Consider the following 26,535-nt stretch of genomic DNA (forward strand, 5'->3'; position numbering starts at 1 on the left):
TTTCTAGTGAGAAGAAAAGGCACTGACATGCATTTTGACTGGGGCTGACCCAGGCTTCATTCCATGCTAAAACTTTGCATGAGTCTAAGAGGGTTTCATGTAATTGTGGCTGCAAAACCAGCTTTGGTATCAGGTCCTTGTGAAAAGAAGTATTTCTTAAGTGTCTACATCTGCGAACCTCAGTCCCCTTACGTGGCCAAGTGCCATGTGACATTAAGAAATATCCTTTTTGGGAAAATAATTCAGATTAATCTTTCATTTCGTAGTATATAACAAATAGAGTTCAACACTGACAGCTAATCTCAGGCTCATAATGAAAAAAATAAATAATCCTAAAATGAAGTGAAAAATTACTTAAAGCACCAAGTGATTTCCGTATTGTTCCATGGGTATGTCTTCCTAATCCTCAGTAAACAAGCATGTTACTAATAAAACACCTTTGGTATGAATTATGGGTGGGTAATATGAAATGAAAGCAAGATACAGAAAATTTCCGTTTCCTTAAAATGCATTCTTCACAACAAATGATTAATGAGTAATTTTAGGAGACAGTATACAATAATCCAGCCTGGATCTGACAGAAAAGGGGATTAAACTTGAGACACACTCTAAGATGTCATTAGAAGCAACAGAAAGTCCTTCAAACTGGGCAGCAGGAGAGTCCTGTATTTTTTATACTGGGAAATATCAGGTGTCATGGGGTTTTGTTTGAGCGTGTGTGCGTGTGTGTGTATGCGTATGTGCGTGACAATTTGTTACTAACGGCAAACATTCATCGTAACTAACAACCAGAGCAATGACAGCTATTTCAGCCTCTGGCTGCTGTAATTATTGAAATAAATTATTTTTCTACAAAACTGTGCTGACACGATAAAACATATCAATGTAAAATAGGATTATAATTGGAAATGTATTGTTTGTTTTACATCTAGTTTTAAGTAGTAATGATTGTCAAACATTGATACTAGCTACAGCTTAGTTGCAGATATTGTATTCATGGTCAAAATAAATATTAATTGTGACCAAACTGAAAATTTGCAAGCCATGGCAAAATTAAGTAAGCCCCCAAACTCTCTACACAGCTCTTCCAGTACATAATAAGAACGAGTTCTGCTAATCAGGACTTTTTTCTTTTAAAATTGTTGTGTCTAACCCACTGAAGGATTTTTTGCTGATTATTGCAAATAAATGGCCTTTGAGTCTGTCACAAACTGTGAAAGCTAAATACATTTTCTAATAGGTTATAGATCTTTAAGTTAGTAACATCTGCTTAAACGTCCTTTTTTTTTACTGTGTTTAAACACTATAAAGGGTAACTGAATGATGCAAGATGCCCCACAAGGATTTTACTGTTTTGCTGTAGAATCCCACCACTAGGAATTCTACAAAAGGGTTATTAAATCTTGTCAACACTTAGTGATAATGTAAGTTTACATTTTAACAAATATCTTTTGCCATTGCCAACAGCACACCACGAAAGTAGTTTAAATATCACGAAACTTTAAAATGGGATTTTGTCAAGAAGTGGACATCAGTGCTTCAAGCAGACAGGGTCATATTTTAAAACCTTCCTGTGCAACTGGGAAGAACACCAGAAATTTCGTTTTCATTTCCCTTAAAGCAAGAGAAGAATTTTATAGAATTCTCACTTACCACTAAGAAGTTACCCCAAGAGACATTGTGGCAATATGCAGCATTGTAATACATAAGCAGAAGGTGCTTTACAGAAAGGGCTCACTAACATGAGAAGAAAACAAAAAAACCCACCCAAATCTACAGTCATTACAGACCAAACCAAGGAACAAAGGGGGGAAATGCAAAACAGCACAAGCACACGTTAACAACATCACTTATTGGCATTATTTTTCTTTTAATGAAATACAAGCATCAAATGTATTCCAGAATTCACTCTTAATTAAAATATGTACAGCACATTACGCTCTCTCTAAACACAGTATAAGCAGGGACAGCAAAAGTTACATTAAAAGTGCTGTAGCATTTTTATATTCAAAATCCCTATTCTGAAGTTACCTTACTTCAGGCTGATCTTTTCTAAGTAGCCTCTGTTTCTCGATGACATGGTGCAGGTAGAGAACAGAATACAGATGACAAAATAAGGGTAAGTAATTTTGAATACAACAGAAGTAGGAGGAGAATACACTTGTTCCGTTAAAAACAAACAAACCAACCGAAAAAAAAGCCAAAACAAACCAAACACCACACCACAAAACAAAAAACCCCAAACCTTATTATCCTTGAAAGAAAACTGATCATGCATAACAAAGACAGTGGCAAAATCGTTTGGCAAATACATTCAAAACCTGTGCCTAAGCTGCTTAGAATACTAAAAATCTATTAGTCTCTTAAAAATCTGTTACATTATTACCCACTGGAAATCAAACTTAATTTTGCAATTAAAGGACAACCGACGGTGTATAACAAGCACCACTTCAAGGTTTAATTGTTAATCTGTTTTCATCAAAAAGATACACTAAAAAGAAACAAAATAATCTGGAGGGGTCTTGAACATGCCTTTTTCACTCCACGCGGTAATACCACTGGGTGAAAGCAGCTTTCTCATCTTTTGTGAAACTGCCACGAAACACGCCCAAATGCCAGCTGAGTGAGTATAATATTAAATCCAACTTGTAGTAAGGGCAAATCTTTGCTGGACAAGAAATAGATAACACCAAAAGTGACAACTGTCATTTTTGTACCTATATGAATAAATTTTACCTCCAGCTGTTACATACGATGCATAGAACTGATTATTTCAGTAAAGCTTCTTTTGGGAGGTTCTGCATCTGCACGCTTGGAAAAAAAGTGTATTTGATCTGATACCTTGCAGCTCTGTCCCATTTCTTAGGAAGCTAAATGCTAAATAGCAGCTCTGTGTGTTACCTTATGAAGCTCTTTGTGTTTATAAGGCCTGAATTTATACACATATTTATTTCTTCGCCCATAGCCTCAGTTATTACTCTTTAAAGAGCTTTCTGAGAAGAGCAGTCTGTTTTGGAGCAATAAGTACTGAAAGTGTTTCCTAACCCCCCAGTGGAATTATTCTTTTTAAAAGTGCTGTGAGAACTAATGGAGCTCCTATTTTTCTAAGCATTTATATTTTAGGGTCTATGCACTTCACTTACATACCCCAGGTCATTTCCTTATTTGGCCGGGAAAAAAAAACCAAAACCTACAAAATGCTCCAACAAAAGTCATGCTTGGAAGCTACATCAGGTTCTTCACAGCAAATAGAGGATCACAGGAAGGGACTCAAAGTGGTTGTTCAGTATTAGGAGGTTACAAGGGCAGCCAGTGAAGACATAATTTATCATGAGATATTTACCTACAGAAGTTTTCATACTATGTGAATAGCAAGTTTGTGGGTATAACTGAACGTGTTTTACATCTCTAACCATTTTTACTTTTACAGTGACACTGAAATACAGAATGTGAAATACAGAATGTATCTCAGTACAGAATATGCAGACATACGCATTACATACTTGCCTCTTCTTCGTACTATTGTCAGGCCCATAAATTCAATTTCTGGGGAGTACAATGTAATATATTTTGGAAGTCATTGTATTTTACTAATACTATGTTCATATTCCTTTTCACCTCATTTTTTGAAACAGTCCCGTCAGCTAATGATATAATGAATAGTGTATGTTTGTTTCTAAAGAAATAAAAAGAGAATGCATAAAACAAGGGGAAAAGACCACAAAACCCTCTAAGATTTTATAATTCACTACAATGGGGATAGGAAGCTGCTATTCCCAGGCCATATATAATCTTAGTAGAAGTTACTGATTAACAAATAACCTTTTAACTTTTACTGAGAAGTTATGTTAACTTCAATTCTGTTGGCTTGTTGTTGCTGTTCTTGATAATTCTTTCAATTGGAACCAAATGCAAGCTCAAAGGCAGATCCAAACATTTAAGTCAATCTCCGCTCAGTACCAGCAAGGCTACTGAATTTTGCTGAATTATAAGCACTCCGTATAGCTCCCCTGGTTGAGGTACGGTATCAACCTCTATTACTGAGGTAAAGTACACACTAAGAGACTTCAAAATTAGCTACATAATTATCTATGATTGCTTTGTTTACATATTTTGGGTACAGGAGGAACTGAATATGAACAAACCACCCTTAAAACGAATGAAGGGGAAGCTAACAACTGGCTGAGCTGTACATAAAATGTATACACTGCTGCTATTGCCAGTATCTCCTAATGACCATCAGAGAAAGAGACAAAAGTTAAGTATATGAAGGTTGGTTTCAATTTCTAAGTGAAAGAACATTTTGGAAGAGGAAAATTAGGAAAGGTGAAAAAAGCAGGGTAACTAAATGACTCAAGCACGTAGTTAGCACATTATATTCTAAAGATAAGTAAATATTGTTTGTTTTGCAGTGCATCATTGTAGAGCTTTAATAGTTCATTCTTCTATGGTTATGAAAAGCTACCCGGTTGTAGTCTGGATAACTGGATAGGAACAGCAGATTATGTTGAATATTAAATTTTTGCAAATTAAAATAAGTAATTAATACCATCCTGGTGTGCACCAATCACTTAACCATAAGTTTTGATTGTATCTTTCTTACTGAGCCTATTCTGTCTACCACCCATAGGCTGTAGTAAATGTTTTCTCTAAGCTTTTAATCATTATTAGTCCCCTCATTTATGATAACAGCAGGAAGAGTAAACAGTACATCAGCTAGCAGTAAGCAAAGCAAGACTAAGCAGCGCAATTGTAAAAATACCAGGCCAAACCACCACCCAGATTGTAACTGGCAACACAAAATTTTTGGCAAAGACCTTCTTGAAAACAAGACCTCACAGTCAGGTCTTATATAAAATTTAATGGATTACCCTTAAAAAAACGTAAGAGAACCACAAGATGTTTGTTTTCTTCTTTATAAAATGAAACAGTATAATCTTTTTGTATTTGCCTTTTGTTAAATTATGTGTGAGAGTGCACCCACATGTATGTAAATGTTCGTCAATTTCAAACACAAAAGAGTTGTTTTTGCAGTATTACATACACAGGCACTACAAGTAAGCATGTACAGATACAAACACACAACTATACACATAAATAAACAGGTACAAATAGACAAGTACACACACATGTAATTTTTGGATTTCAAACCTCATTTTCCAACACTTGTAGTTTACAGCGGGAAGGGAGAAACAAAAACTATCAGTATAACATCCCCAGATATAATCAAGAGATGTCCTTTATTTTTTGGTTCATTTTTCCACTCCATAGTAGACAGAGATTGTGGTTTGGGACACTGCTACAACATTTGGGCCACAGCTTGGTTTAATGATCTCAATTTGAAATGGTGGTTTTAATGTTTTATGATTTTTCATTTTCTTTCTTTGCTGGCTACCCATTGCCATCAGCTGCCATCAGGATGGTTTTAGAGTACTGTGTGCAAGAGTGAGATGAATGTGTATTCTTTCCCACATTTACTACCCCACAGCATAGCTTAAAAAAAAAAAGGGGGGGGGGGAGAGATTTTCTCTTTTATTAAAGCATTTAGTAGCTAGCATATATTCACATGCAACAAAAATATTACACTTTTTTTCCTTTATTTTGAAGGAAGAGGAGTCTAGAAAGACAGAGAGCCCTTCTACCAAGGAACTAAAATAACTCATCTAACAAATTTTCTAGTGGTCTATTAATCCAAGTAGGTTTTACACATGTTGACTTTCCATCTTAATATGCAGCGTATGCAGTGTTAAAATCTTCAGTCTTGCTGGAGACAGAGAAATACTGCAGACTTGCAAATGCAACATTTCTTCCTCTTAATGTAAATGACCACTGAAATCTAAAGGTTAAGCAGAAGCTTCACTTTCAACGTGCTAGTTGAAATGTTACCAAGTTCAAAGTTAAAAGCATATGTAATTTTTCTCAGGGCTTACACAGTGGGCCAAGTTTCTGTTGATCTTCAAGAGCAAGTTAAATGAGTAACAAGATCTGAATCAACGGAGCTGATGTTGCACTGCAGGAGATCATAGATAAATTAACTCTGGAGGCTCCTTCCAAATAAGAAAAAAATAATTTTCTGCTCTTTAGAGATTGTTCTTAAATTATTATTTTTTTCAAATGGAATACCAGCTAGTAATAGTTTTCCATAGACCATTCAGATCTTCAAGATCTGATATTTTATTATTGATCAAAACAAGAAGTTATAGTCCCACGCTATTTCTTTAACCTGTAAGCATTGGAATTTGAGAGGTTAAGAAATCCATCTCTTTTTAATTATTTTTATTTTTTATGTCCCATCTTCGGATTGTGAGACCAATATTCTTGGAAGTAAGTCAAGGCTACACAGGGAAAAATAAAAAGCCAAAATATGAACAAGTAAACATGTGCCTCAGAACAACACGTATCTTAGTTTGGCTTTGTTACTTAGTTTAAAAAGAAGCTCAAGCCTGGAGAAAAGGAGGCTGAGGGGAGGGAGACCTTATCACTCTCTGTTGTAGCGAGGTGGGGGTTGGTCTCTTCTCCCAAGTAACAGGCGATAGGACGAGAGGAAATGGCCTCAGCTTGCAGCAGGGGAGGTTTAGGTTGGATATTAGGAAAAATTTGTTCACGGAAAAGGTTGTCAAGCATTGGAACAGGCTGCCCAGGTGGAGCCATCATCCCTGGAGGGGTTTAAAAGATGTGGCACTTAGAGACATGGTTTAGTGGTGGACATGGCAGTGTCAGGTTAATGGTTGGACCTGATGATATTAAGGGTCTTTTCCAACCTAAATGATTCTATACTGGGTGAGAAATGCATCTGCTAACTCCACCCCCGTGTTTTCAGGGATATGGGCGTGCGGAGGGAAAATTTCTCACAAATATTAAATAAGTACTGACGGCCAATGTTCATGCTCTTAATAAAGAGATCAGCATTGATGCCGTGAATGCTGAAGTTAAGACTCGGTAGCCTTGGTGACTATTAAGCAGGTGTTCTTTATTGCAGCGCCGGGCGCACAGGGGATTGGTCCCCCTAATGTGCGTGCCAATTTATTTAGATGTACAGTTTACATACACGCTATGTATGCATATTCACTAGTTTTCCAAGAAATGATTACTTATTCATTAACTCATTATTACAGGTTACTGCCCACTCCCACATGCCCACTAGAGTCTCTCGGTGGTCTTCAGAGACATCTGGTGGTCGTTTACTTCCTCCACTCCTCTTCATCGTTGTGACTTCTGGGTGAACCGCAGGCCTCTGCCTCTGCTCTACTTCTTTATTCTTGCTGGCGCACCAAAAGTGTTAGCTTTGACTAGTCTCTGCATTCCTCAGTAATCCTGGGCCCCTTGTTTTGAGAGATATACTTCTACTGCAAGGTTATATTGCCCTAAAGCATTCTTTCTTAAAAAACAGGAGATAAGTTCTGACATTTAGTACTACAACTGTTGCATCTGCTCTTTGTACAGCCTTAAAGCACCCAGTCTCCTAAATTAAGCTCCTACTTCAATTAGTTTACAGCTTTAATCTATCAAACCCTACTTCAGCATACTGTAACTAACCAAAAAATTAGTACTAACAATAAATCACAAAATTTAAAATATACTGAGGGCGAGTTGGTCTGTTTGTTTGTTTTGGTTAGCTTTCTTCCTAAAACAACATTTTGCTCACATGTCAGGTTTTTCCTTTGAAAGCACGCATACTTACCTAAGCCTGACTTCCTATTACAGGTAACAACAGAAATCATTTTACTGATCATGCACATAATTTCAGCTTGATATGTAATTTCTTTATATAAGTTATTCTATCTTTATGCGAATACTTAATGTGACAGAGAAGCCATTAGTGAGGTGAAAGCAGTTTAGTTTTGCTTTTCTATTCTAGTAGGACAAACTGATTGCATTTCCTCAATCTGTATAATAAGCAGTATAAATATAAGGTATGCTTTATATAAGTTGATCGATCCTTCAGATCTTTTTTTTTATTTCCTGTGTTAGCAGTAGAACTGAAAGCAATTTTTCTGTAGCAACAAGACTATTCAGACAACCATTTAGGAAGGTAATACCTTCTCTCTGCTGCATGTGTTTCCCCTCATTGTACTCTCTCTGTCACAGCAATATATAAGAACATCATATTCAACGACTCCTCTATTTTCATCCCTAATTCTTTTTTGAAATACAGTGAGATCAACATTCTTTGTTCCTAAGTACAGCCTACCATATTTGTTCAAGTAAAACTAAAATTGTTTAAATGAGCCTATTTTATAAAATATTTCATGTCATTCAGTGCAACCTCATTATTTATAACCCCAGAAATCTGAACGCTGAGATATCATACCGATTTCTGCACCATCCATTCAGACTTTGATACACTCCTTTTACAATCACCCCATTTCTCCTTGCTTTTAGTCAGCTTCTCTCTCTAATTCATTATGTGGACTTACGGGATTGCTTATCATGCTTCTTTATGGAGAATTAGGGTTTTTTAATCTTCTATGAGGTTTCAGAAATAACACTTTATGCAATTCCTCAGCCTGCCTTTAATGGGCCTCAGTTCTGTTGGGTTTTCATCATTTCTGGTCTAGACAGCACTGCATGCAACAGTACTGCAACAGACCAAAAAGGGTGTTTTCGATCATTCACAAATGTCAAACACTGGCATTCTAACAAGACATTATCCTTGAGTCTCATTAGTTTTACCCTGCTGATGATGTGTTGTTGCAATAGTGGAAATGTGGAGATATCAAGTGGAAGTCCAACTTCACATCAGTTAATTATATTTCAACCTAGCTGAAATTATTCCCTCTTTGATATAGATATGATCAGAAGTAGGGAAGTTAGCAGATTATTGGAAAGAGAAATGGACAAAAGATAGAAGTAATTAATTTCATATGGCCATATTCCTTTTCAAGAGCATGCAGCTTTTACAAGAAGAGAAAAAGTGAAAAAGTGAAAATTTTACTGAAAGGTCACAACCTACCATACAATGCCATTGTATTTTCGCATGTGGGTAAGGCACTAATATTATCTATTAATATTGCACAGGAATATTTGAGATGTTTGTTCGATAGCCATTTTCCAATTACTCCCCTTCTAGTGATTCTGAGCAGAGATTATGTCAAGAAGATGCCAGCTATTTGAGGAACAGATTCTATTCAGAAAAATTTGTCTACTTGTCTGTGACATGAAAATCTATAGTTTAATTCAATCACTTATACCAGATGATGATAAAAGAATGCATTTCATATGTCTGTATCTTGTTTTTATTACAGTTCTTTAGAAATAACTTTATCTTGTTTTCCTTACACCAGGATTTTCTGGTCTAAGTATGGCTCCCAGAAAATCAGGAAAAAAAAAAACTAAAAAGGGAACACTTTCTGCTGTTCCTTATTCTTACTTTTCTTCTACTCATGCTGGACCTACTAAATTCCAGCAGTTACACAGATTTCAATCAGTGCTGTTTCAAATGCTAATAAAAAAGAAGAGCCTAGAACAACCATATATAGTAAGTAATACAGTAACATATCACTGTTAAGTCAACTGGCATGAGAAATCAATGAGATAACTTTTCTATCTGCATTTCCCAGCAGTGCTTAAAAAAACGAATTAAACTCAATCTTCACCCCCTTCAACTAATACACAAATATATACCCACAACAGAAATTGTCTCTTTTCCTGAATAAATCATTCTGATTATCTAACGCTGCAACACAGACTAATTTGGGCTACAGAATTTAATCCAGCTAATCCTGTACATAGCTTCTGATTTACTCACAGTAGATTATGAGAAAAGACAACCAAGTTTAGTGTGAAGACGTGAATTAATCTCTACCATTATTTCAAAGGTTAAATTAGAGGAATAGCTCTAAGCACACAAAAGCTAACAAACTGTGCCTCTGGGTTCTGTAACAATGTTCATATTTCTTTAGTGGTCAGGCACAAGCATACAGGCCTTGTATATCCTCTTCTGTCAAATACTTTCTTGACACGTCCTTTTCCTACACCAACGTACTTGCAACAATTTTCTCCTTTATCCAGCCACCTTCCTCACAAAACCTGCCAGAACCTAATTACTCCTAAGATTTCTGTTCTCTGTAACTTTGGCTAACACATGTCAATGGGTTTAAAAGTTACAAGGGGTGAAGAAAGGCAGCCGTGCACACAGTGTGATCACAGAGCACTTCTTGCTTAAGAAACCAGACTTAATACTTATTAAATTTATTCCAGCCTTATAAAACAATAGAAAAGCCTTATGAATTAGTCACAACACATTAAAAAAAAAAAAAAGGGTTCACAAAGAAAAAAAAAGTTTCCAAATAACGATAGTCACTTTATATGTGTTCAAATTAGGGAGAAAGTTACTGGGGGATTTCGCTATTTTGTTGGTTTGTGACTGTAATAGAGTTCTTTCAGACTTACAGTGACTCAGGAAAAGCAAGAATAAAGTTCTCTAGACGTACAATATGTGTAGATTCCTGAAAGGAAGGAAGCAAATTTGGGGCAAAAAAAAGTGATTAGATAACGTTCACCTCAAATCAAAACAAAACACAAAAATGCAGCTGCCTACGAATAGGAAAGTCAACGATGCCTTGGTTTCCTTCCTTGGAAGTAATGAGGTTCACAGATCCAAAACCCTGAATCCCTGTTCTGTGTGCAGAGCAAACCCTTCAGGCAATAGGAGAGGTGGGCCTCCTTTTGACACAGACTACTTTGAGATTTCCTAGCCTGAGGAAGAGTCCCAGTGAATTCAGAGTCAGGAAAGAAAACAAATCAAAACGTAGGCATTAAGATGAAATAGAATGATCTTCTAGCAAAGCAACAAATTCAACTATTAGTCCAAGAAAACAAGTTTTCAGACAGAACTTGCCTAAAGTTTCCTACTTCTGAGGTGCACAGATTTCACACTGGAATTTTCACACTGGAAACTGACGAGTGTAGAACAAAAGTGACATAAATAGGTTTTTAAAGATGGATGTCTAAAATCTACAGTTTGGTGCAAGTTCACTAGATTCCACCCCTCCCCGCCCCCCTTCCAAAACCATGTACTTTCTACCTATTAAGGGATCAAAGTTCTGAGGGAGTAAATACTGATACTGCAAGATTAATTTCCTCTCATTTATTTTTGGAGTTCTACCAGAAAATACCTCAGCCTCTTGGAAACAGAAAATTCTTGCATTATAGAGAACAAGAATGCATCATGCAATGGCAGTTATGCAGTGAGTAATTATACGCAACTGCTCTGGATATTTACAGTACATGAAAATTGCAAGAACTGAGGGATTCCCTGTTCCTGCATTCTTGCACCAACTTCTTAAATTACTGTATGTTCTGCCTCCTAGGCAGGTGGAGACAAGATCCAGATGATTTAGACTTTATGACAGAGCATCTGAAAAGAAAAAATGTCTTTCTTTCCCAGGACTGTCTCATAAAAAAGATAATATACATGAAAAATAAGAACGATTACTTTTCTCAAACAGCTCTAGACAAAGCAGCAGGTTGGTCTCCGCGCATCTGAAGTACCAAGACTGCCAATAAATTAAGCCCCTCTTAAAAACAAATTGCTTTCCCAGAGTGAGATTGTGTCAGTTGGATTTTATACACAGTTTCCCATCCCTGGTGAACTTTACTTCTGATTTCATTACTTCTGACGCAACAAATCCTGACCTGAATAAAGAAAATACGTGACATCACGTGCCATCAGCAGGTATCTTGAATGATATCACTTCTTGTCTCATTCTTAAGGCAAATACAAACATCAAACTTGAAAATAACATGAAATATATCATATCCTTGGAGACTCCATGTTAAGATCATGTGGAGAAAGTGAGAGTTATGACCACATTAAGTTTCTGCCACAAGCCACAGGAACACAGGAGGTAAATACAGTACAGTTCCACTGATTCCTTTCAGGGCACGATGCTGCATCTCCATAATCACTCAGTACTTAATAATGACACATAACATTCACCTACCAATAGATAAAATTTATTTTAATTATTTTTTTTTAAAACAGCTGGACATTTTTTAAGTATTTGACAGGCCACATCACACCTCAAAATTTCACTTACATCCTTACTAATGTACTTACAGGATACAAACTATTTGCAGAAATGGTTTTGAATTGTGGACAGCTATTTTTGAGTGTGCTTCATGAAGATGTGTAACAGCTTCATCAAATAGCACTGAGTATGATTATTTGCATAACAGTGGAAAAACTGCTGAGAACAAGACTATTACAACCTTTCTAAATAATAAAAGATGGTTCTGAGTTTTCAGTTTCCCTGTTTCAGAGTCTAGTTACCAATATATTGAGAGACAAAGAGTCTTGATGGATTTGGGTTTTGTCTTTTTTTTTTTTTTTTTTTTTTTAAAACTCAGTTATGACTAAGGGCATCACATGAAATGCATTAAAATGAAGATATCACTTCTTGGTGAAAACACTATATATTAAATACTTTCATTAACTCAGTATACAGGGAAATATGAAATAATTATTTAAGTAAAGTGCTTCTTTAAGAACATTTAGGCCACAACTGGCAACAGTCTAAATATGCCAGAAGATGCCCCAAAACGTATCTTAGTTTATGAGATTATCTGTCTTTAACATTTCAGTGTTTGGGATTAAAATTTTAGTTATACTCCACTACATACTAGGCTGGTTCTCCCAAACTTCTCCCATCTTCTTTTCCAAAAGAATAAATTGACCATCACTGCGAAGTAATGCAGGACTTCAATTTCTAAAGAAATTTAAACACAGGAAGTAACAGACATCTAACAATATCTAACAATTTGCTTTACCAGATTTCCAGCCTGTATTTGTAGACATAATTAGTTTAGATGCTGTTGCTATCTGAACTAAAATGAACTCCAAGTCTTTTGATGTTCTCCCATTACTAAGGACTGTTTTTAAGGACAATGTCCTTGGAAGTGATGCTTTCCCACGGAGCCAAGCTGCTAGGCTGCCTAATTTCCTTGCTAAATTGAATCCTTGGCTGTCATCTTCTGTAGCATTGCAAGGGTGCATCACATTGTATGACAGGTGAATGCTGCCAAACATAACATGTCCCTGCCCAGAGAAATTACATTCTAAAGACACTTCAGACCCCTCAGAGCACAGCCCACGTGAGCACAGCTTCAGACTTACACCAGTTTGAAATGCATCCTCCTGAACTCCTTCAACTCATGTAGGGCACCTGATCCATTGCAGTACCCAGCAGAAAAGCCAGTGAAAACGACTGCAAAATGCAAATGTTACTGTTATTCTTCTAGATTCAAGAATATCCCTGGATTCTCAAAGAGGAATATGGAGACTCTTATGTTAGACTTCTGTTAATACAATTTCTCTCCTCAAGATTTTGCATTCGCAGCTTCTGTTTTATTTATGAAATCGTTGGTCTAAGTAATGAATAGACCCAACAAACCTCATTTAGGAAATTAGTTCCTCATTTTCATGAAAGCCATTTCATGTTCATTACTCTCCACTCAGCTTTTTCAAATCCAGAGACACCAAAGCCCGCTCTTTTCTTTCCCCTAATCTGCTCAAACAGGGGGAAGCAGAGCACTCTGCATTTTAGTTTTGACTTTTGAAAGGCAAAAGGAAAGGAATGAGATTCAGTGTCATTTCCTCGTTAAGTAGTGAGATGCTCTAACTGAAGAGGATTTAGGCTATGGCCCAAGTCCCAGCTGCACAACAGATTCCTCTCTCAGCTCTCTTTATCGGCAGTGGTACTGGGTAGTGGAGTCTTGCTCACATTTAAATTCCTATCACAATCCTTTTTTTTTTTTTTAAATAAAAAATAATCCAAGTGTATAGGCTCTAGCAAACAGAAACCCACTTTCTTCACTAACACCTTGATGATTTTATTTCTTTTTCAGAAAAATAGTAGGTATTATGAAATATTATCAATTGAGCATTGATGTATTGGTTGAAAAATCTGTGCTCTTAATAACAATATGACAAGACAGAACATGCATCTTAAATGCCTGCCCAGTTTTTTAATTATTTACTTTGACAAAAGATGTTGGAAAACTCATTTTCCTCTATCCTGAAGATGACCGTTACTTTAAAAACTATAAAAAAATGAATGGAAGAACCAAAAATCTGACATTTTAGATTGTATGTTCTGAGGTACTGCTGTTGGTAAATTATTCCAAATGCTCTATACACATTGGGACAGGAGATGGAGAGTGAATGAGTGTTTATTTCTCACACAAATCAGCCTTGTCATGGGTCTTGCAAATCCTAGGTATGGGCTCTAATTTTGTTGTGACCTAGCTCTGTGGGAAAAACAGAAGGTCTGTGTTCTCATGTTGCAAACCTTGCCAGAAAACTGTTCAGAAAACATTTCACAAAGAACATACCTGATGAGTTTTCGTAATTTCTATGCTCCCCTCTGAGTTCACATAGTAAACTTCACCCCTTTAACTTTACACATTAATATGAATTCAATATTGCTTGTTGTTATCTACAAATTGCTTATATTTACAAATATCGGACAGTATGACCCTCGTTTTCTTTCTAAATAACTTGTTACATATGTCAGCAAAGTAAGTGCCATGGAATTTTATGCCCAGAAAGTTTTTTACATTTATGAGAACAGGAGAAGAATACCATGTTTTCACCATGTCAATCAATATTTTCAATGTATACAATTTTATTTTTTGATCTAAGAGTACTCTGTACTTTAAAGATTTGATGTCTACAGTCCAGACCCTTTTCTCATCCTGTTTGCCTCTACTGCCTTAGATATAAAAACCTGTTAAAAGCGAAAATGGCTTACAAACTTTAAAAGAATTCTGCTGGCCAAATAGCTGGGTTTCATGGCTCCTTATTTATTATTTACCGGTAACTCAATTTTGCTTTAAGAAGATATCACCAAAACACTTTCCAACTGGGAGGCATGATAGTGGCAAAAAAAAAAAAAAAATAAAATCCACAACACTTTAATAAATAAGGCTGTACGAAACTTGCCTCAGATGAGTTCTCACACTGTTTCATCCAACAGTCGTCTTTGACTGAATTGCCCCTTTCCATGACGTGAAACCACCTCTTTCCTCTCCAGCAGAGCAGACACTGTGACGGGTTAGTTGAGAGATGGACACTTCCCACATCTTTTGCTGAAGTCACAGAACTTCTGCTGGAACAGTACTTACGAATGCCACTCTTCAGTGGCAAATATTTAGTGAAGCCTAGGAATCTACACCTGCCTTTTCCAGATGACAGTCTAAAAAGCACAGAAATAGTTTCTCAAAGTCAAAGTTATTTAAGCAGAAATGAAAGAGGCGAAAAAGACAATGCTTCCACCTCCTAATTTGGAGGTTGGAGCGCTTACTTGAAGAATGGAGACCTAAAGTTTAATCTCTGCTCTTATGTGTACTAAGCATTTCTGAATGTTGCCATTGTATATTACTCTACACTAAAGTGCCACAGCACCGCCAAGAGAGGCTCGACTGTTTAGGATACCTTGCTCATTATGATGCGTTTAAGTTGTCCCTGTAACAAAGGCAGATGAACATCAAAACAGATGAGTGCTGAAATGCTCGATAACAGCAATGCCTAAATCTGCATTAATGATTTCAGCCCAAATGACAATTCTTTACATTAAGGGACAGGACATACTTCTTCATGCCCAAAAGGCCTACTGCATATAATAGAATCGGAAAAATTCATCCTTTGATGGCTTTTCTTTGCTGGCACCTCCTTCCATGACAGTTTTGAGCAGGTTATTTTTTCCTGTTGTATGCTGGAGTCCTCTAAAACAGAGAGAAAATGGCTTTCATAAAAGGAGTCCTAGCACACAAGCCTACCAGAGCTCTTTGAGAAAGCCATCAAGTACACTAGGAAGCATGATCCAGCTAATATTAATACACTTGGATACACTTCCAGCAAAGCCCTTAAATAAATGCTGTTAGAGCTAGTAAGTTATCACAGACAAAGGACAGTAAAGTAATTTTGTGGATTAAGAAGCAGCTAAAAGACAAAAAATAACAGGGGAGTTAGCGGATCCATCTTCACAAGAGGGTTCAGCAGCAGATTTGATCAGGTATCTGTTACTCCATTCCACAAATAATCCACAAAAGATTACACCTTCACTGAGGTTACAGAGCCTGAAAATAACTCAAAATTAATTAGGACAGGCAAAGCTAAAGTTGCCAGTGAGGAAATGCAGAAGAATTTCGCAGTGCTGAGTAACTGGAAAAATAAACTGACAAATTGAACAAAAACCAACCAACCAACCAAAACCCAAAAAATAACCACAAAAAAACCCAAGAGGATCCTTCATTAGCAGAACTAAGAATGTCTTGATTCTGGCCTCTGTTTCACACTGCATCCAGGCACTAGAAAGAGTCATTGTTAGGGATCAGTTTAATCACTCCCTATTTCTTACAGACTTTCCCTAAAAGCTCAGTAGTGAGCTAAGGCTCAGTAGTAGGCCTGGCTGGATTTTATTTGGCAGAACAGGATTTATGATCTTCAGTGGAATTCAGCTGGCTCCGCTTGATTGACCACTTAGTTGCTGTGGAAAACAAATTTCAATTTCCTTCAAAGCTACGAAGTTATAATGGAAACTATTAGCTTATCCCCAGTGTTCTTTGGATTTTTTTTTTCTCTGAAACAAAATTGTTTTGAAACATTCATATAAGCAAAGACTTTTATTTTCTAATGTCCAATCACTTACCCATGACTGTTCGAAGTAGTCTTTCATTACACAAGCATGCCCTCTCTCAGGGTCTTGAGCTGCTTTCCCAGACCACCCAGAAGTTTAGTCACAAGGAAGAAAGCCAGAAACCTTTCAGGAGAAGTCCTTGCAAATTAATAACTGTAAACAAATTTTAGATGCATAGAGTTCCAAAAGAAATTACTTTTAAAGTGTAATTCTCTTGCAAATATTAAACCACCCTGCACTTGTTTGTATTCCAATTGACACGTATAATAGAATAGGGGTGTCACATTACCACAAATATTGTAGGATCTTCCTCAATTAAGAATTCTAGCTTGCAAAATTGTGCTGCAAAATCAAGCCTCCGAACAAAGTTTGTACTTCAAATACAAAGATGCTGTGGCACACTAAACATTATTTTTTAAAAATTCTCTTCTCCACCTCTGAATATGGAACTTCTCAGGTAGGATAATGGGAATATAACCTGTTTGGATTTATCAACTCAAAAATTGCCTCAGTTTGAATTTAAATACTCTTCTTCCAAGTTTGTAACTGGAGAGTAAGGTCCAACTCCAAGATATGTACAAAGCACAGCTGTAATCTAAAAGCCTATGTATTTAACGAACATCGTGAAGGGAACAATGCACAGATAAGTTAGGAAAAAAAGAGTAAACCAGGTAAGTTAAAGAAAATACCCCTCTTATCAAAGAGATTGCACAGAAACATCATGTCCATGCTGATACCTCTTTAACAAGAGGGTGTAATCTTACTTCTCATCTTCCCTTTCATTTATTCTTGACTATGGTTTTATGTGGCTAACATTCATTAAGAAGATCAGGAAAGGAAATGACAATGCTTCTGATACATTTTGTGGAAGCTGAAGACAAAATGCCTACACCTGAAGGAGGCAAATGCTTTTTATCACCATGTGTCCCAGTGCATCAAGAAGCCTGAAAGAGAAGCCAGCACATACACTTACAGAATACGGCTGGTTGGAAGGGATTGCCAGATGTCACCAGCTCTGACCCCTGCTCAAAAAAAGACCAACTTAAAATTAGATGATGTTCCTCAGTGCCTTCTCCAGGCAAGTTTTGAGGGTTTCTTCTAGGGTGGGAAATTCTACAGTTTTTCTGGGTGCACCATTCCTGCACTTAACCGCTCTTGCTGTGGAGATTTGTCCCATATTTCCAGGGAGAATCTACCTCCTTACAGCTTGTAACTTTTGCCTCTTGTCCATCCACTGTACACCTCTCTGAAGAGCCTGTCTCCATGTTGTCTGCAACCGTCTGTATCCTTTTGGGGAGCTGAAGACTTGCAAGTAGATCCTCCTTTTGTTTCCAATTAAGTCTGCTCCCTCAGTCTTCCCTCCTATGTCACCTGTTCCAGGTCCCTCACCATTGTGGTTCCCCTTCATTGTGCTTTTTCCAGTTTCTCTATCTCTAGCTTGTACTGGGGAACCTAAAACTGGATGCAGTACTCCAGGTTCAAAGTGCACATCTGCTTTGCAGAAGGAAATATACTGTTTCCACTGTTGCCAAGCCCAAACTTTCACAAATCAGAAGCTGTGGCTAAAGCTGTGGCTGAATTTTAAATATCAGTTTTAAACTTTGGTCTTTTTTATCTGAGTCTGAGACATACTCTCAAGTTTTCTACACAGCATGACAGCTAGACAACAAAAGCAAAGATCTCATAATAATGGTAAAACTTTTACCATTAAAGAAAAGAAAAAGAAAACCACAAAATATCACTAAAATCTCTTAAGCTATTCATATTTTGAATATGGCTTTCCACTATAAGTAATCTCACTGAAGACAATGAATATATTCATAGACAAGGATTAGGACTATCAATTGGATGTTTTTGTTCCTTTCAACTACTACTCTCTTCCTACTATTAATACTGGGAGTAAAGTATTTCTTCTATCCCTTCATCTAATCATTGTGATTTTGAGATGCATGGAAGGAGGACTGACTTCTACTAATGGAGACTGTCCAAACAGCAGTCCAAGGAATTCAAAACAGCCCCTGTGCAGACAGGGGAGAAAACTTCTCCACAACTTGTGCAAATAACAGAGGCAAGAAACCCAACAACCAGTAAATAAGGAGCAAGCCCACTCCTAAGAAATGTTTTCAGAATTATTGAGAGATTTGAAAGGAATTTACATCTGAAGCACAAGGCATGTATATATATGTTCAGGATCTTCTGCTTGTTACTTCTGCTCATTTCATCACGTTATTTAAAGCAGGCATGTTGCGAGAAATATTAAAAGCACAAGTGATAATTGTCTAACACTCACTGAAGCTTGGCAGGATCTCCAACCCTGATATCTATGTTCGTTTAGATTTACATCTTGCTTATGTGTTTTTTTTGTTGTTGTTTGGGTTTTTTTGGGAGGGATAGCGTGATATAGCTAGGAGTGAATGAGAGAAATGATACAGTTGTTAGATGAACTGCTTAAAACAATAAAATTGAGAAGTATAAAACATTCAGCAATTTCAAAATCAGTTTTTTGTACAGTGTCTCAAAAACAGGTTTTCCAATATCTGTAAAATACTTCAGTCTCAACAAATGCCAACTTTAGGCATAAAGCCTGTTAAGAAATCTATTTCAGTGTTAGGAGGGTCAGGCATATATTAAATAACTATGAAATATTTCTGGCATTGTATTCTTATTTAAGTTATTGTATACCTGTAATTTTCTTACTCAGGAATCACAGGAATATTCTATGATGGAAGGTTGCAAAAGAAAAAAGTAATTAATAGTCTCCAGATAGTAGAATGTAATTATACACTGACACAAAAGGCACATCAAGACTAAAAAACCTGTAGCGCAGTTTGTTTATTCTTATTATTTTAAAATTAACTTTCTAGTTCTACATCTATGCAAATAAATTCTAGATATTTTATTGATAATCACCTTAAAAATTATATAAAACATAATCAAGTTCTTTTTTTCTTTGCTTGTTATCTCCTTCTATGGAAAGCCCCTCCCTGTTTCTAACCACTTGTGAATATAGAAGAATCTTCAGCATAGACTTACTATTGTATACAGCTTAACTCATGGAAATGTTTCTGGTATCCAACTGAGAGACAGACTGTAAAATATCATTCCACGCAAAAGTAATGAATCCGTTTGTTGCCTAAACTAGTAGATTTTCACATAAGGAGCAATGGATGTAAAAGATGAGGAAGGTTTATGATTTTGCTTATTTTTAATAAATTATGATGTAAACACGAGCAACACCATAAAGCTGCACTTTTCAGTGTGGATTCTGAACATGTGCAACTGTAGAGTGAAAAGCTTCGTAAATGTAGTGTCATAAGCTTTTCTTCACTAGGAAAGACTAGAGCCAAATGTACCAAATTACAAGCATAAACTACAAATCTACAAACTTCTCATGTAATCGGAATTCCTTTTTCCTTACATCATTAAAGAAGTAGTTGCAACAGCAACTGCAAACATTGCAAAAAATCAGACCTTTTTCCCCCATCAGAGTATTTCTTCGCCTTTAAGAAAACCAAATTTACTACCTACATTCAAGTGCACAGGAAGTAATATGTCTGTCATTCCTGAAATAAGAGAAGCTGCTGTTACTCAACTTCCAGCTCTCTGAACTCAGTTCTGGGCATCTGAATTTCTTCAGATGAGGAATTCTGATGTGCTTCAGCTTAGACTTCTGATGTGAACACCAATACTAACAAGCCACATTAGAACAATCCAGTTCTCTCTGACACTTCAACCAGTGTGCTGCATTAATGATCCTGTTGTTCTTTTCCTTTGAATTATACCTTGTCTTTATCCAAAGTAAAACACTAGTGTCGACACCTGCTTCAGGTTTTCCATCAAAGCTCTATGATAACTGCATGGTAAAACTAATTTGCTTGAGAAACAAAACACTGGCCAGAACTTTCATCAATCTCTGTTCTTACGAGGAGTCTCATGAGATCTTAACATGTAAAAAAAACCCCACCACTCAGCTGAAGCATATTAACTAAGTTATCAACCTATACTTCCCCTAGCCCAGCAGAACTACTCCAAATTGTCTGTAGAGAATACAAGGTAAACCAAGTCCTGAGATCTTTAATCAAATGTTTGCCTACTATGGTTTGGATTAATTTTCTTCCATATTTTCTTAGGTAATACAGGCAAATACCAATGCCTATAATCACAGTGTTAAAAAAATAGCACTCCACAACTGGAAATGGAAGTTGAAGTTATGTATAGCTTGAATGTGACAAATATTCTTAAGGAAAAATATGTTTGTTTAATGAAGTGTTTCATTTTGCTGGAATTCATATGGGGATGAAGTTTGTTGGATACTTCCATTGCAGATGTACTAGAGAAGTTTCATGCACTCTTTTAATAGAAAAAGACAAAATTTCATACTATACATACCTTCAATGGAAAAAAAAATCAACTCCTAGAATTCAGTATACATAGTAAATTACAGCCTTCTGAAACCACATTTTACTTAAAACCTCTAGTTAAAACCAATTTTCAATTTTTATGCACAAAGAAGGACTACATTTAAACAGACGATGTATTTTTCAACATTTATGCTCTTTTGCTTCTTTTCACAGTTCCGTTCTGTTTGGACAACTAATTACATTTGCACATGATACAAAACCTAAGAAAGCAGTCAAACAAGTAGACGTTATTTCACTGACAGCACTTAAATTATTGTCTATGGCACGCAAGCAAACAGTGTCCACTTCAGTATAAACAAATGAAATTTCAACAATCTGGGAGGTGGGGGGAAGAGACAGCACTCTATTCTAGGGAGAAACAATTCAAACAGACTTGGAAATCAGATTATGTAGACAGCTGAGCATAAGTTTCCAATGCCACACTGAGGTTACAAAGGCTAACGTGACTCTTGGTAGAAAAATCAAAAAGCACAACAACAGCAGTTGCAGAGAACTTTATCACCATTTTTTACATGGATACCACTGCTATAGGAATTCCAAATACATTCAGGAGTTCTAAAGCAATGGGCAATGCTGGATCGGACCAAATGTCCTTTTTTCCTACTCTTCCACTATGGACAAATGGGACATCTAGGGAAGACTACAAGCACACGCGATGTTTCCCCTTCATGTGTATCTTCCAGCACCCAATCACTTCCAGTTCATTGAGGCTGTGATCTATTTGTGGCTTCTACATATTTAATCACCTTCAGGAGAGTTCCTTTCCATGAACTTGACCATGACTGCTTGACCTCTTGAACCTACGTGAGTAGGTTCTCATGCTGCCTGCAATCCTACAGCAAGGAATTCCAAAGCTTGACTAATTTTCTGTGAAGAACCATGTTTTTTGCTTTCAGCCTTCATTTTATGCTCTGCAGCTCTTGATGTTGAAGAAATGAAGACTAGCTCAATCTCTTCTAACACTCTCTATGCTACTCCAGGTTTCGCAGACCACTATAACCACCCGTCACCCATCTCCTTTCCGGTCCTTATTGACTTGTCTTCATGGTAACTATTTAATAGCTTTGTTCATCCTTTTCCAGGCCTACTATATGGTTTTAGTAACAGGGAACCGGAACTGCACACAATAATTAGGGCTTGGGCAAGGAGAGGGTTATAAACACAGAGGTCTCCAGTTCTTTCTTAACTTTCTTTTTTGACTGCTACTGAGTGCTGAATTGATGTTTTCATGGAATGATCTGGTAAGACCCCAAGATGTCACTCTTAAGCAGCAAAAGAGTTCATTATTTTGTGTCAAATTTGGATTTCTTTTCCCTATATGCACCACATGACCTCTCTTTACACCAATTTTCCTCTACCATTTTATTTATTATCTATCTCATGAAATTAATTCTTTTTGACCCTCTTCTCTATTACCCAAACACCCAGGAGAGTGCTCATAGAAAAGCTGTGACGATGATGAATGGCATTCTTTTACCTTCAAGACAACTTGCACCTACACAAAGGACGCTGGTGCCTAGGACACCAGGCTGACAGAAGCAGCAGCAATCACTGGCCTGCACTCCACTGTGGATGTGTTTATTTTAATGTAGAACTCCCAACCAAAGCAGAGGGCAAAGTTTCCCAACTGCCTTGTGCCCCTCCAAGCCAGGCATCATGCCACATCGAGACTTGGGGAAAAGCTAGCTTAGCCACCCTGCCTTTTGATGTTTAGCCTATACTGTGAAAAAGCTTGGAACTGATCCTGATTAAAGGACTGGAGCCATGCCTAATATGTGCCTTCATGAGAAAACTGGAACTATTAAGGGATCAAAGAGAGTAAGCACAAGTAACTCAATCACTTGAAGTGTAGAACAGAAAGTAACAGATGACTTTTCAAGATAACCAGCAAATATGTAACAATATGCACATGCCAAAAGTGGAAGCTTGGCAGGGAACGGAACAAGGCGCCTTTTCCACTCACTCCTGTGAGAGTAACCTATCACTGGAATACTTTACAAATAATTGAAGTGAATTTACTGTTACAGTGATTCTTATTTTATTTTGAATTGGAGCATAACTTTTAGAGAAACAGCCAAGCTGGAATGCAAGGAAGTCCTACGGTCTGTGTTATGCAGGAAATCAGACCAGATAATCTTAGTACCATCTCTCTAGTCCACTATGTTATTCTATAATGCAACCTTGTGCCAAGCGCTTTCAGGGCATATTTGCATGGCATAACAGAAAAATAGCAGTCAGCTTTTGAGATACTTTTAAGAAAGGTTATCTCTTGGAATTCAGTACAGTGTGTGTTATGTTCCATGTATTTAATTTAATTTGTTCATAGCAGGAACACAGAGCAGAAGCCAGCACAGCAGGAGAATTACAAGCGCATATCTAGCATCAAAATGAAAAGGAGACACTCAGGAATTTAACAAACTTGGTATAACAGATTAACTTACACTATATCAAGCTTTATTTACTTTTAGAATTCCTACTCCTCTCTCTAGTTCATTCTTTGTCCCCTGTTCTCTTTGGGTCTGCTCATCAAACAACAATTGTCCCTTTAAGTATAAGCACAAGAAACAAACCAAAAAGCAAGGAGAAAAACCTAGTATTTTGGTAAATCTCTTTACAAGTCTCTTTAAGACTAACAAACTCAATGCTAGATAGTCCTGGCATTGAAACACACTTAACACAGGACATACAATTTTGTGGCTCACAGCTAGGGAGGTCAGGTCTGCAAATACCAAAAGGACCTCTTGAGTGTCTGCTGACAGCACTCACTAAACCTGCAGATCCCCTCTGGACCTCTTTTTCCCTACCTAGCTTCCAGACTACCTCTTCCCACACTGCTCCACAGGCCATGCCCTCTCCCACGCCTGTCCATCACCGTCCCTGTAGAGTTCAGAATGGTTAAGGTTGGAAGAGACCTCTGGAGGTCAACCTTCCTTTTTTTCTGACTATTGCTGCTTATTCCATTAGCCCTCAGCTGCCCGATGCACCCAACTTTTTCCCAGAGACAAGCTTGAGTTCATGGTGGCACACATGATTTGAGCATGTAACTGCAGTGCTGAAATACCTCAGACACTGGTGTGCAAATACAAGTATTTATGTGGAATTCTGACAGGGTAGATGCCATCTAGCACACGTGGCAGAAGGCTTGCAAGATGGTCAGAGTGCACTACAACAATGTGGACAAATAGGTACTGTGAGTGCTTAATAGTTAGTATCAGTATTCTTCCATTAATAATGCCATTAATGGCTTATGTTACTGGAGCTCCTCTTTGAAGAGAATTTTGGCAATGCACGCAGTTTTTAGGCATCTTTTTGAAAGTATTAGACATCAGTCACTAGTTCATACAATCAATTTTTTACACTGTATTCAACTGAACAATCCATGCTATGCCTTATAACGTCTTTTCAGTTTCCTTGGACACTTAGACTTAGATTTCTGTTTTAAAAGAGTACTTCCCAATTCCCAATGATTTTCACATGATGTTTCAGCCAACATTTTCAGAAACTATCACAAATTACAAAAAAATATTTAAAGTATTAGAAATTACTGACTTGTCTAGAAAGCTAAGATGAATTTTTGTTAATGTCTAAGAGATAAGAGGAAATAAGAAGAAATGCCAGCAGCGCAAACACATACAAAAACACAGCAGAAACAAGAAAGAAACGTACCAGCTGTAAAGCACGCAACTACTGTATGTTCTTTATTGTACTGCCTACTATGCAGTCTCAGCTTCAAACGGAGACTCCTGGGTAAATTAATACTGACCTCCTTTAGAACAGTGTATCTGCCCATTTAGATGAACGTACGTTCTAAGATGGAGAACAAAATCTAGAGAGGGATTCAGAGGGGCAGACCTGTAGATTTAAGAAGCCAAATAACCAAGTAGAAAAAGAACAATTCTAATTCCCAAATAAGAATGATTTTTTTTCAGAATTTCTAGTATAAAACTGTTTTACCAAACCTGTTCAAAGGAGTATATTAGAGAGAAAAGATCTGACCTGAAGTCAGTTCCTAAAAGCCCATAAACATTTGCATATGGTATTACAGCTTTTTACATCCTCATCCTTTTTCTATAGTCAATATTTCCTTGCCTGTAGTCAATTTATTCTGTTGCTGCTTTGAAATTTGTTACACACTCCAGCCTAAGGGCAAATTAGCCAACTTTTCACCTCTATTTTAGGTAGCAATATATAAATACCTCAGAAACATGAGATAGACTCTTTAATGTCACACTGATTTAGTTAGTGAGTAAATATTTGTATATAATACACTGCCTTTTTCTTCTAAGAAATAGGATTTTTCACTGTACAGCTAGAATTGAAAAAAAAAAACAACAACAAACCCTCAGGATTCCTCCACTGTATCTTGCATCCGAATATGATGTATTCTACGCTACTGTAGATTTTCAATCAAGGTGATAAGAATCAAGTGACAGAAAGAGAGCTCTTTAACAGGTACAAATGTTTGCTCTAAGCTTCCCATTCTCCTGGTGAGCTGCTTCTCTGTGCACCCCCAGCTTTTTTTCCCCACTGCTAGCACACACACTCCTCTTCTCAGGAAAGCTAAACTCACAGCGAGTGCTACCATCGCAATCTGTGAAGCAGAGTGATGAACAAGGTTTGCACACAAAAATCCATTTGGCCTTAATTTACTGTATTCTTGTTGCTGTATGGATGAGTAAATAAACACTGGTTTAAATGTCAAAAACGTAGAAATCCCTATTTTACACAACCAAACAGGACCTCTGTAGACTCTACTTGACAGCTGCTGAGCACAACACGTATTCAGAGTTGTCCAGCCCTTGCAAATAGGTAACACCGTCAACTCCACTAAATCAGGGGAGCCTCCTGGTTGCATTGGCAGTGTTGGCCTCCAAGCAACTGCAGGCATTTCTCTGTCTCCAAATTAATCTCCCAGTCAAACATGGAGCTGTGGAAATGGCTTGCAAGAAAAGACAACTGACAGTACGCAAAGAGACATCCAGTAACAGAGTGGCATATGCTGCCCCCAAAAGTGCTCTGCATCCTTACAAGAAAGAGGGTCAGATACACAGGCTTGCTGACCAGCAACAATATAATGGTCCTTACGACCACTTCATATAACGTAAGAATATGTAAGTTAAACTCACAAAAAGAACAATATGCATCACATTTCAATATGCATGAGGAAAAAAAAAAAAAAAGAATAAAAAAAATGTCACCACGGGTTTGTTAGGAAATAGACTAACACTAAAAGCACTACTTCATTGTGGCAAATTCATTCCAAGGAATAATTTTGTTGTCAGATCATAAATCCACAAAATGTGTCACAGACTTTAGCACTAATGAAAGAGCAGGCCTAGAGGAGTTTTCTAGCCGCTTCTCTTTCTGAAGTGGCTTTTTCATTTTTAACATGACAGCAGATGCTGATTTAAGTGATTTTGGCTGAGTTGCTACTAATTGGTCTTTTCATCTGCCATTAATTTATTTGTAGTCTT

At 37.1% G+C, this 26,535-nt stretch overlaps 1 protein-coding gene across 2 annotated transcripts in view; it reads right to left on the reverse strand.

Moving 5' to 3' along the window:
• LOC141736526 (guanine nucleotide-binding protein subunit alpha-14) overlaps positions 1–26,535 on the reverse strand; it is a 76,862-nt gene that overhangs the window by 8,864 nt on the left and 41,463 nt on the right. The gene's annotated exons all lie outside the window — the stretch shown is intronic.

Source organism: Larus michahellis, chromosome Z (assembly GCF_964199755.1).
Source record: "Larus michahellis chromosome Z, bLarMic1.1, whole genome shotgun sequence".
NCBI classification, from domain to species: Eukaryota; Metazoa; Chordata; class Aves; order Charadriiformes; family Laridae; genus Larus; species Larus michahellis.